Source organism: Sinocyclocheilus anshuiensis, unplaced genomic scaffold (genome assembly GCF_001515605.1).
Source record: "Sinocyclocheilus anshuiensis isolate Anshui unplaced genomic scaffold, SAMN03320099.WGS_v1.1 scaffold959, whole genome shotgun sequence".
Classification (NCBI taxonomy): Eukaryota; Metazoa; Chordata; class Actinopteri; order Cypriniformes; family Cyprinidae; genus Sinocyclocheilus; species Sinocyclocheilus anshuiensis.
In genome coordinates, this window is record NW_015542406.1 from 979,265 (window position 1) to 988,483 (window position 9,219).

At 36.2% G+C, this 9,219-nt stretch overlaps 1 long non-coding RNA gene across 1 annotated transcript in view; it reads left to right on the plus strand.

Moving 5' to 3' along the window:
• Positions 1 to 7,487, plus strand: part of LOC107693029 (uncharacterized) — a 56,796-nt gene extending 49,309 nt beyond the window's left edge. Inside the window, exons 2-3 of the long non-coding RNA XR_001634702.1 lie at positions 6,940 to 7,074; positions 7,191 to 7,487. This is a non-coding gene — a long non-coding RNA (uncharacterized LOC107693029). The remainder of the gene's footprint in view (positions 1 to 6,939; positions 7,075 to 7,190) is intronic.
• Positions 7,488 to 9,219: the final 1,732 nt, after the last annotated feature.

Consider the following 9,219-nt stretch of genomic DNA (forward strand, 5'->3'; position numbering starts at 1 on the left):
ACTTTCCCGGAGAAGTGTCGCCTCTCTCGGCGTCTGTTCTGTGCAGTGAGCGGCAGAGAAGCAGCTCATTCAGTTGGCTGCACCGCAGCCGACTCATCAATAAACGAGTACAAAACAGAGTTTCCAAGCACCTGTCGCTTACTGATTGTTTGGAATTATAAATATGAGCGTAGTTCGTCTGTTAATATCACATGCACTTTTTTGTTTGTTGTTTTTTTTAGTTACTCAGACGCAGGCAGTGCGCGGCATGAGACAAAAAAGTCATATAGCCAAAACAACCGCATAGCTGCTCTTTGGTGTAGATGCATGTTGATTTTATCAGACGATGCCGCGATTATAAATGAGAGTGACTCCTGGTTAACATGTATTAATAGTTAAGACCTGGTCATGCATGAAAAAAAATACCGTGATGTACCGTGAAACCGGTATAATTTTGAAAAATACCGTGATATAAATTTTTGGTCATACCGCCCAGCACTACCCAGTATCACAGTTCATAGTATGTTTGGATGAAGTTTTGTTAGATTTGAAATGTTAGATTAAGGGTATAGTTCCCAAAATGAAAATTCTGTCAAGATTTACTCACCAAACCCATATGGCTGACTTGCTTTTATAGACCACAAAAGGATTATAAATATAAAATATCTATAATTTCTGCTAAAATGTAGCCCATATGGCATGGCTACCCATATATTCCAAGTCTTCTAAAGCATAAAAAGTTTAGTATTAAATAATTCAGTATTAAGCATTTCAGTATTAAGCAAACATTAAAAGGATAGTTCACTTTTTTTTTCTAGGCTTGATTGTGTTTATGGGGTGAAGTCTAACATGTGTTAATGCTTAGTTTAAAAAAAAAACACATTTTTCACATAATTTACCTTTATTACACACCTCTATCCCTTCTCTGAGAAACGGGCTGATCTTTTCCTGTTTTTATGAAGCCCCGCCCTCAGAAATAGGCGATTGGCTCTGATTGGTTAGCTAGCCCAGTGTGTTGTGATTGGCTAAACCGCGTCTAGTACACGTCTAAACTAGAGCCCGACCGATATGGGACCTATACCGATATTAGGGAGTAAAAAAAGGTCGATATCGATATATCGGCCGATATTCTGTGTGTATATTATAGTACAGAACCAGTCAAAAGTTTGGACACTTTCCCATTCGAGGGTCTAAACATTTGACTGGTACTATATATAGAATACAGTATATACTTGAATGCTGCTGCCTGAACAAGAGACCTCCTCACTGAACTGAAAGTGTTGACTGGTGTCACTATCTTGCGAACGCGCCGGACCGCGAATTTAACCACCCGTAACACCCGAACCCCGGGAGCTATCGACGCGGGGGTGGTCTCATTCGAAAGCAGGCCTCTAGACGTACAATCGATTTGCGTAATTACACCATTTCAAGCATTTTATCTGTGTTATATGTTCTATAAAAAAAATGTCATATCGGCGGCATATTCGCCGGTACCGATGTATCGGCAAAACGATATATCGGTCGGGCTCTAGTCTAAACGTCCCACCCCTCACCTCAGCGGCATGTGCTCCGGTTGTATTGTAAACAACGGTGTCATTAATATCGCTTATCAGTTTGAGCCCAATTGAGAAGCAGAGGATATTATTGAAGAAGAGAGGCGGGGCATAGAGGACCTACAATAATGTACAGTATTTGAAAAATAATGTGTTTTTTGAACATTAAAGCATGCCAACATATTCTGTTACACCAAATACACAAAATAATGATCTTTAAAAAAGCATCATATGACCCCTTTAAAAAAGTGAAATCAAAATAACTTTCATTAATAAATCATTACCAAACATAATGTAATGCTTAATGGATCATTAGTTATATATATTCAAAGAGTTAGAAATGCGAGATAATGTGCTTGTTAATGTTTGCTAATATACTTATTAAACATTAGATATTGTTCAAACAAATCATTATTTCATGTAAGTTAAAATGTTTAGAAATGTCAATAAACTTTCAATTCCATATGATCAAGCACTTATTGAAAATCTACAAATTATTTTAACAGATGTTTTAAAATGATTAAAAGCTTGTGTTCATTCACTTTTGCTGCTACAGAGGTGTGGTACGGGTAAGGTTAGGGACAGGTTTGGTGGTATGGGAAGGTTTAAGGGTTGGTTAAAGTGTCAACATTGTACAGGGGTCAATTTGATTACTATAAGGGAACACGGTTCAATCTGTTTATATTACATTATTTTGATAAACAAATAAAAAGTGATCAAAAATTGATTTGTTTTCTTCTGTTTTGATAAATTAACAAGTATTTTCTTTAAAAAAAAAAGATTTGTTTTTCCGTTCATTTATGATTAAAGGAATAGCTATCCTGTTTAATGATATGCTGAAGAGTAGTATACTAATGTGAGTGCATTATCTAAACTTAACCAGCCACCCTTTAGCTAAACTTAAAGGGATAGTTCACCCAAAAATGAAAATTCTGTCATTAATTACTCACCCTCATGTTGTTTCAAACCCGTAGACATTCGTCGAGCTCTCAGACCCTGCATAGACAGCCACGCATCTGTAATGTTCCCAGGTCCAGAAACGTAGTAAGGACATCAGCTCAACTTCAATTTTGCAAAGCTATGAGAATACTTTTTTGTGCGCAAAGAAACAAAAATAACATAATTTATTCAACAATTCTTCTCCACTGAGTTACGTCTTCTGCCATTTTGGAGAATATCCAAGAACGTATTCGATGTAATCAGCGTTATTTACGTTCGGGGGAAAACGTGCGCATTAACGTAATCTGCGTAATCAGCGTTGTTTACGCTTAGGGGAAAGCGTGTGTATGCGATGTGATACTCTTTAAAATGGAATCTTTAAAATACCGACGGAAGACTGTAACTCGGGGGAGAAGAATTGTTGGATAAAGTCATTATTTTTTTTCTTTGCGCACAAAAAGTATTCTCGAAGCTTCGCAAAATTGAAGTTAAGCCACTGATGTCACATGGACTGTTTTACCGATGTCCTTACTATGTTTCTGCACCTGGGAATATTGCAGTTGCCTTGTTGTCTATAGGAGGGTCAGAGAGCTCTCCAAATTCATCAAAAATATCTTAATTTGTGTTCTGAAAATGAACGAAGGTCTTACGGGTTTGGAACGAGCTGAGGGTGAGTAATTAATGACAGAATTTAAATTTTGGGGTGAACTAACCCTTTAACCAGCCACCCTTTACACAAAACTTGTTACATTAGTCCAATGCCCATAAAGATACTAAATGATTAGTAATCATTTATAAACATTTACAAATGATGAATAGTTTCAACTTTAGATTGGCTACAGCAAAAACATGAACAAATGATTAATAAATGATTAGTAAAGATGTGTGCATAGGGTAAATTCAGGTCTTTCGGGACACTTTTTGCTATCGAGATGACTGCTCATGAAGGTATTAATGATTAGTAAGCATATATAAACATTTGCAAACGATGAATAGATTCCACTTTAGATTGGGTACTGCAAAAACATGAACAAATAATTAATAGATTATTCGTTAAGATGTGTAAATAGAGGTCTACACAACAAACAAAGACCAACAAATTTGAGATCGTATGAACTAAAAGTTTACTGACATTTGTAAGCATTTCAATTTACATTAAATAATCATATGTCAATTATTCATTTTAGTAAGTTAATCAACTTACTAAAATGTTTAGTAAGTTCATTAGTAAACATTAACAAGAACATTATCTCATAATTCTAGCTATGTGAATATATATATTAACTAATGAACTGTTAAGCATTATATAATGTTTGTTAATGATTGAGAAATGAAAGTTATTATAAAGTGTTACCAAAGTATTAAAGAGAAAAAAGCTTAAAGTACATTTTTCAGTTTAATAATTTCTTGTTTCAGCTTTTAAGCAAGATATTATGTTTTTAAGATATTAAGTGGAATGACAACAATGTTTTTAACATTGATAATAATAAGAAATCTAATCAGCATATTGGAATTGAAAATTAAGCTTTACCGTTACAGAAATAAAATACATTTTAAAAGAAAAAACAGTTTTGTTTTTATAATTGTTATAATTGCTATTTTATAATCTTATTATATAATTTTATAATCTCAAATAAATGCAATGTGGCTTATACAGCTTATACAATGTGATACTATCTGACATAATTTTATTCAATAGAAAATATTTATATAGCTGTCTGCATAGTTCAATCCATTTTATTAAACTGACACATTTAATCTGCCTATTTTAATCTTCAGAATGTGTCAAAACGTCTTGTCAAGTACAAATCCATTGTTGTTCTTATGCACCTGCTATGGTCGCCACATGGTTATATATTTATATTATCTATGAACATGGGCGTTTGGGGAAGATAAGCTGCACTGAAGCTGTGGTCCTTCTCGGCTGGCGTCTGCAGAGATGCTGTGAGTGTGCCTCTCACATGAAAGCCCCTGACCTGCTCTCAAAAAGCCAAGAAATGGAGCCCAGAACAGCACTCTGATAACAAGGATCTGGCTTCAAACATTGACAATGGATAACATCAAATGCCCCTCTGTGTATGTGTGAGTGTGTATTTGAGTGTGTTTGTGCATGTCCTTGGACATGCCCTATCTGTAGGCCCTCTGCATTTTACCCTTTAATGATACTGTACATGGCCGTGGCCACAAGATAAGGACTTAGATTCACCTCTCTTTTGATGAACTGAAATTTTCAGCAGAAGAAAGGAGGCAACATTTTCTAGAGGAATTCTCTGAAGGCAGGAAGATGAAAAGGGCAGCAATGACTGTGTGCAGAGAACGATATCATAGGTACCCGAGCACGGATAGAAAGCTCCATTCTTCTGTTGCAATTTAGGACATCAGCGCACCACAGGATCATAGTTGTTTTGAGTACTTTCAAAGAGACCATTGTTTGTTTAAGACACCTGTACCCATTTTAAGCACTTTGAAGCCCCTTCTTTTTTGACATAAAGAATTTGGTGAGTGGTGTTTATATCGTGGTGCAGCATCAACAGTACTAACCATTAAAGGAGTTTGCCCAAAAATGAAAAGTCTGATGTTATTTACTAACCTTTATGCGATTCCAAACCCAGCTTCAATCATTAAAATGGGTCATACAACTTTTGCTCTATATTCCAAGTCTTCTGAAGCCATGTGATAGCATTTTGTAAGACACAGACCAAATTTTTTTCTCATCATTTAATTATCCTCATGCTATCCCAGTTGTATGACCAGTTGTTCTTTCTTCTGTGGAACACAAACAGAGAATTTGTTTTATTTATTTATTTATTAAAAAGAACCCATCCGTGAGTCCATATAATGCAAGTGGATAGGTACCTTAAAGTTGACTTTTCACAAACCATGCAAAACAAACCCGAAGGTACTCCATACGATCCCAGTTGATGAATCAATGTCTTCTGAAGTGAAATATTTTAATTTTCATTTCTGGATGAAAAACCAAATCAATCCGATCGTAAATCAAGTAGCACACAAGTTGTATGGACCACTTTTATAATTTTATTTATTTATTTGTAATTTTGTAGCATACTGTAACAGCCCCAGTCCTTATTAATTTTCATTATAGTGAATAAAGTGACCAGCGCATTAATTCATGTTCATGTTTTGTTTCGTATATTGGTTTGGAATGACAGGAGTAAATGATTTTTCATGTTTGCGTGAACTATTTCTTTAAAGAACTATGATAATTTTTTGCAGGATGGTTTGTTTTGCCACAGACTATTATTCCACCACAGGCATATTCAATATGAAATTCTTTACATAGCTTAAACAGCAGTTATATGTAAATAGATAGGGAGATAATTATACTTCCCTATTGAGTTTTCACCTTTTTTCTCTTATTCTTTGTGATTATTATGCCTGAAAGTGTGCTTGTGTGCCAAAACCCTAGGAACTCAAAGCGAAATCAGGGCAGCAATAATGCGCTAGCATGATGAATCACACCAATCTCACAAAGATTCCTGGAGGATGAAGGGTTCCTCTGTTACCAAATCTCCTGTTCATTCTGATCCTGGTGTGTAACGCGTGACCTCTCTTTTCCCACCTCGCTGACACTCTCTTTTCTACTGCATCTGAGCCTCAGCTTGCAGGAGAGGCGATCCAAGCTTTTGCTAAATGAGTTTACTGTGTTAGTCTTTGAATTGATGGAACAGAAATGTAGATCATTTACCTGTATGAATACTTTTTCGTTTGAAATACATGAATGTGTGAACAATTAGGAAACTGATGTAAATGTTAATGTTTGTGGATTTACAGTATGTGCTGTCCCCAAAGTTTGTCTGCCATTTAATGTAAGGTGGAGGTCATGTGCTGTGATATTTGACCTACATTATGGAGTTTGCAAAAAGACTGATAATAAACAGTGTTATGGACTCCATAATCCAATTACTTTTCATCATTAATTAACAACACAGAACATCTGCATGTTTGATCAGTGTAATTGTTTAACAGGTTGTGTATAACACATTGCTCATTAAAATATCTGAACTGAAATTGCCTTTGACCATTTCAGATATACAAAATGCTATAAAATGTTATGTATTTATTATTTATGTGTTCAAATAAATAAATGTTAATGTTTCTCATTATTATCAATGTTGAAACAGTTGTGCTGCTTAATATTTTTTGCAGAAACATATTTTCAGGATTTTTTGATAAATAGAAATTTCTGAAGGACATCTATTTTGATCAACAGTCACCCTTGCTAAATAAAAGTATTAATTTCTCTTAAAAAAAAAATCTTACCCCAAACGTTTTAAAGGTAGACTAATGTATATTTATTGTGATTGAGAGTTGGTGTTTTTTCCTGAACCACAAACCCTCAAATGGACATTTCAGCCTTTCCGCAAACTATACGTAACTTCTTAAAATTTGTACAGAACTCAAAATGAAAATATGCAGTTATTTTTTTTTTCTTTTTGTCTTTACACAGTCCCAGCTGCAGATATCAAAAAGGATTTTTAAACGGGAGGCATTCTAGTTAAAAAGAGGAAGATGGAGAATTATCGATCCCTTATCCCGAAGGTGTCCGCCGTATGCAGATGTCCCAAAGGTGCACCAGAGAAGGGTAAATTAAGCCCTTAAATGTGCAATTGGCAATAATGAGCTATCATTACTCAAATTACAGCAAGCACTGATTGGGTTTAAAGTAATGAAGAAAACAACATGATCAATCATCATCAGGTCCTGAGAGCATCGGGGTGGTGGCCGAGCCCTACACCCACATTGTTGGAGAAGAGCTCCATCTTCAGGAGCCAGACTGGAGCAGATACAAGAGCCCTCCAGCATACGAACACATGTGAACATCCTTTATGAGATTACAGTCGAACCTCAGATGCTGCCCAGCACACAGAGATCATATCATATATGGCAGACATCCACCTTTGTCATCTCACTGAGGCAAGTTTGTTCTCCTCTGTTATTGTCATCAGTGCATTCTTGCCTTCAGTAAGTGCATGTATCGCTCTTAAAAGGGTAGTTCACCCAAAAAATGAAAATTCAGTCTTCATTTGCTCAGTGTTTTTTTTCCATACAATGAAAGTCAAGGGTCACTGAAACTTTTTGGTTACCAGCATTCTTCATAATATCTTGTGTGTTACGCATAGAACAAAAGTTGTACAGTTTTGGAACAACATGAGGGTGAGGGCTGAGGGTGCACACAGTAAATGATGACAGAAGTTTACATAATTGGTTGAACTGTCCCTTTAAGAAATAATAAGAATAATTCATTATCTCTTTCTCCCACCCTTTATTTTAAAGGCTCTCTCTCATCATTGTTACCTGGAGATTGAATTGCTTTCGGGAAAGGATATATTAAATAGTAGCTTTTTATAATCCAGGTTTTAGCGAATGACTATACCGCAAAAGAACTTGCACCACCTATTATCATTTTAATACTTCACCACACTCATTTCAATCTGGCTGCTGACAAAATGATTTCTTAAAGTAGTCTTAGGAAAGAGAAAGTCATTTATTCCACAGTTCACCAGCCGATAACTTCAAAAAGATAAGGGAGTCACATAATGGAGTGAATTTTAAGGCATATTAAGAGAAATATGGAGATGATGGCCAGCAAAATTCGTGTGGTGATTAAGTGATTTTATGAAATGAATAATGTAGAGTTGAGTCTTTCTTTGTGTGGTTGTTGTAAAAAAGCATGTCCCCATAAAGAGCTCTAGAAGGGTAGTTAGATTTCTGTATGCGTGATTTTTAATGCATCATATGGTTTGAGAGAATTTGTACCTTTTGTAACTTTCAAGCAGAGAGAAATCAGCCTGGTTCATTGCAGTCTGAACATGGACGACTTGAACGTTTCGCCTCTACACTCTTTTGACGTTCTGGAACAAAGTTTTCTCACAGATCCATTGGTGGCCTGGCATTAGTGTGCATGGAGGCTTCTGAAGTTGCCATCATCAATAATGAGGTCTCATTTACACAAATTACTCCGAACGCTGATTAGGTATTATCTAACGGCAAGGGCCACCTCGATCAATCATCATCAGTGCACAGAGCGTCGATGGACATCAAAAGGTTAACCCAGATCCAATGGGCCCCTGGCAGTGTCAGCACAAATCACTACGGCAGGGCCGCCACGCTGTCGATAGAGCAGCTAGACAATTAGGTAATGATTCAAATAGCTGCACACAGGAGTCAATAAAAAAATGAGCCATCCCGGCATAATTTTAGAATGATTTGTTTACCGATCTATATGGAAGCAGGAAAATAGGCACTCGAGTGCAGTGATTGAAAGCCGGGCCAGCTTCCTGGCTGCCACTATCGTGAACTTTTCAGAGTTGTACTTGGTAATGTGGTTGAGGTCTCTAATTGAGAGTTGTTTGCATGAGAGGCCGTTTCATAACCGTTGTAAGGTTTTGCTTTACTCTGGAGTGTCTAATATTCTTGTTCAGGTGATACTATCTACAGTGGGGAATTATATTTATTTGATCCCCTGCTGATTTTGTAAGCTTGCCCACTTACAAAGAAATGAAGGGTCTGTCATTTTTATGGTAGGTTTATTTTAACAGTTAGAGATAGAATATCAACCAAAAAAAATCCAGAAATAAATTAGGTAAAGGTTACATAAGTACATAACAAGAAATGTGTTTTCGTGTTTTTTGTCTTGTGAGTCGCAGTGTTTTTGTACGTATTCGTCGCGTCTATCTGTCTCTAAGCGCGCATACAGTCGTGAGTTTCTGCTCGATGTCGGCAGAAC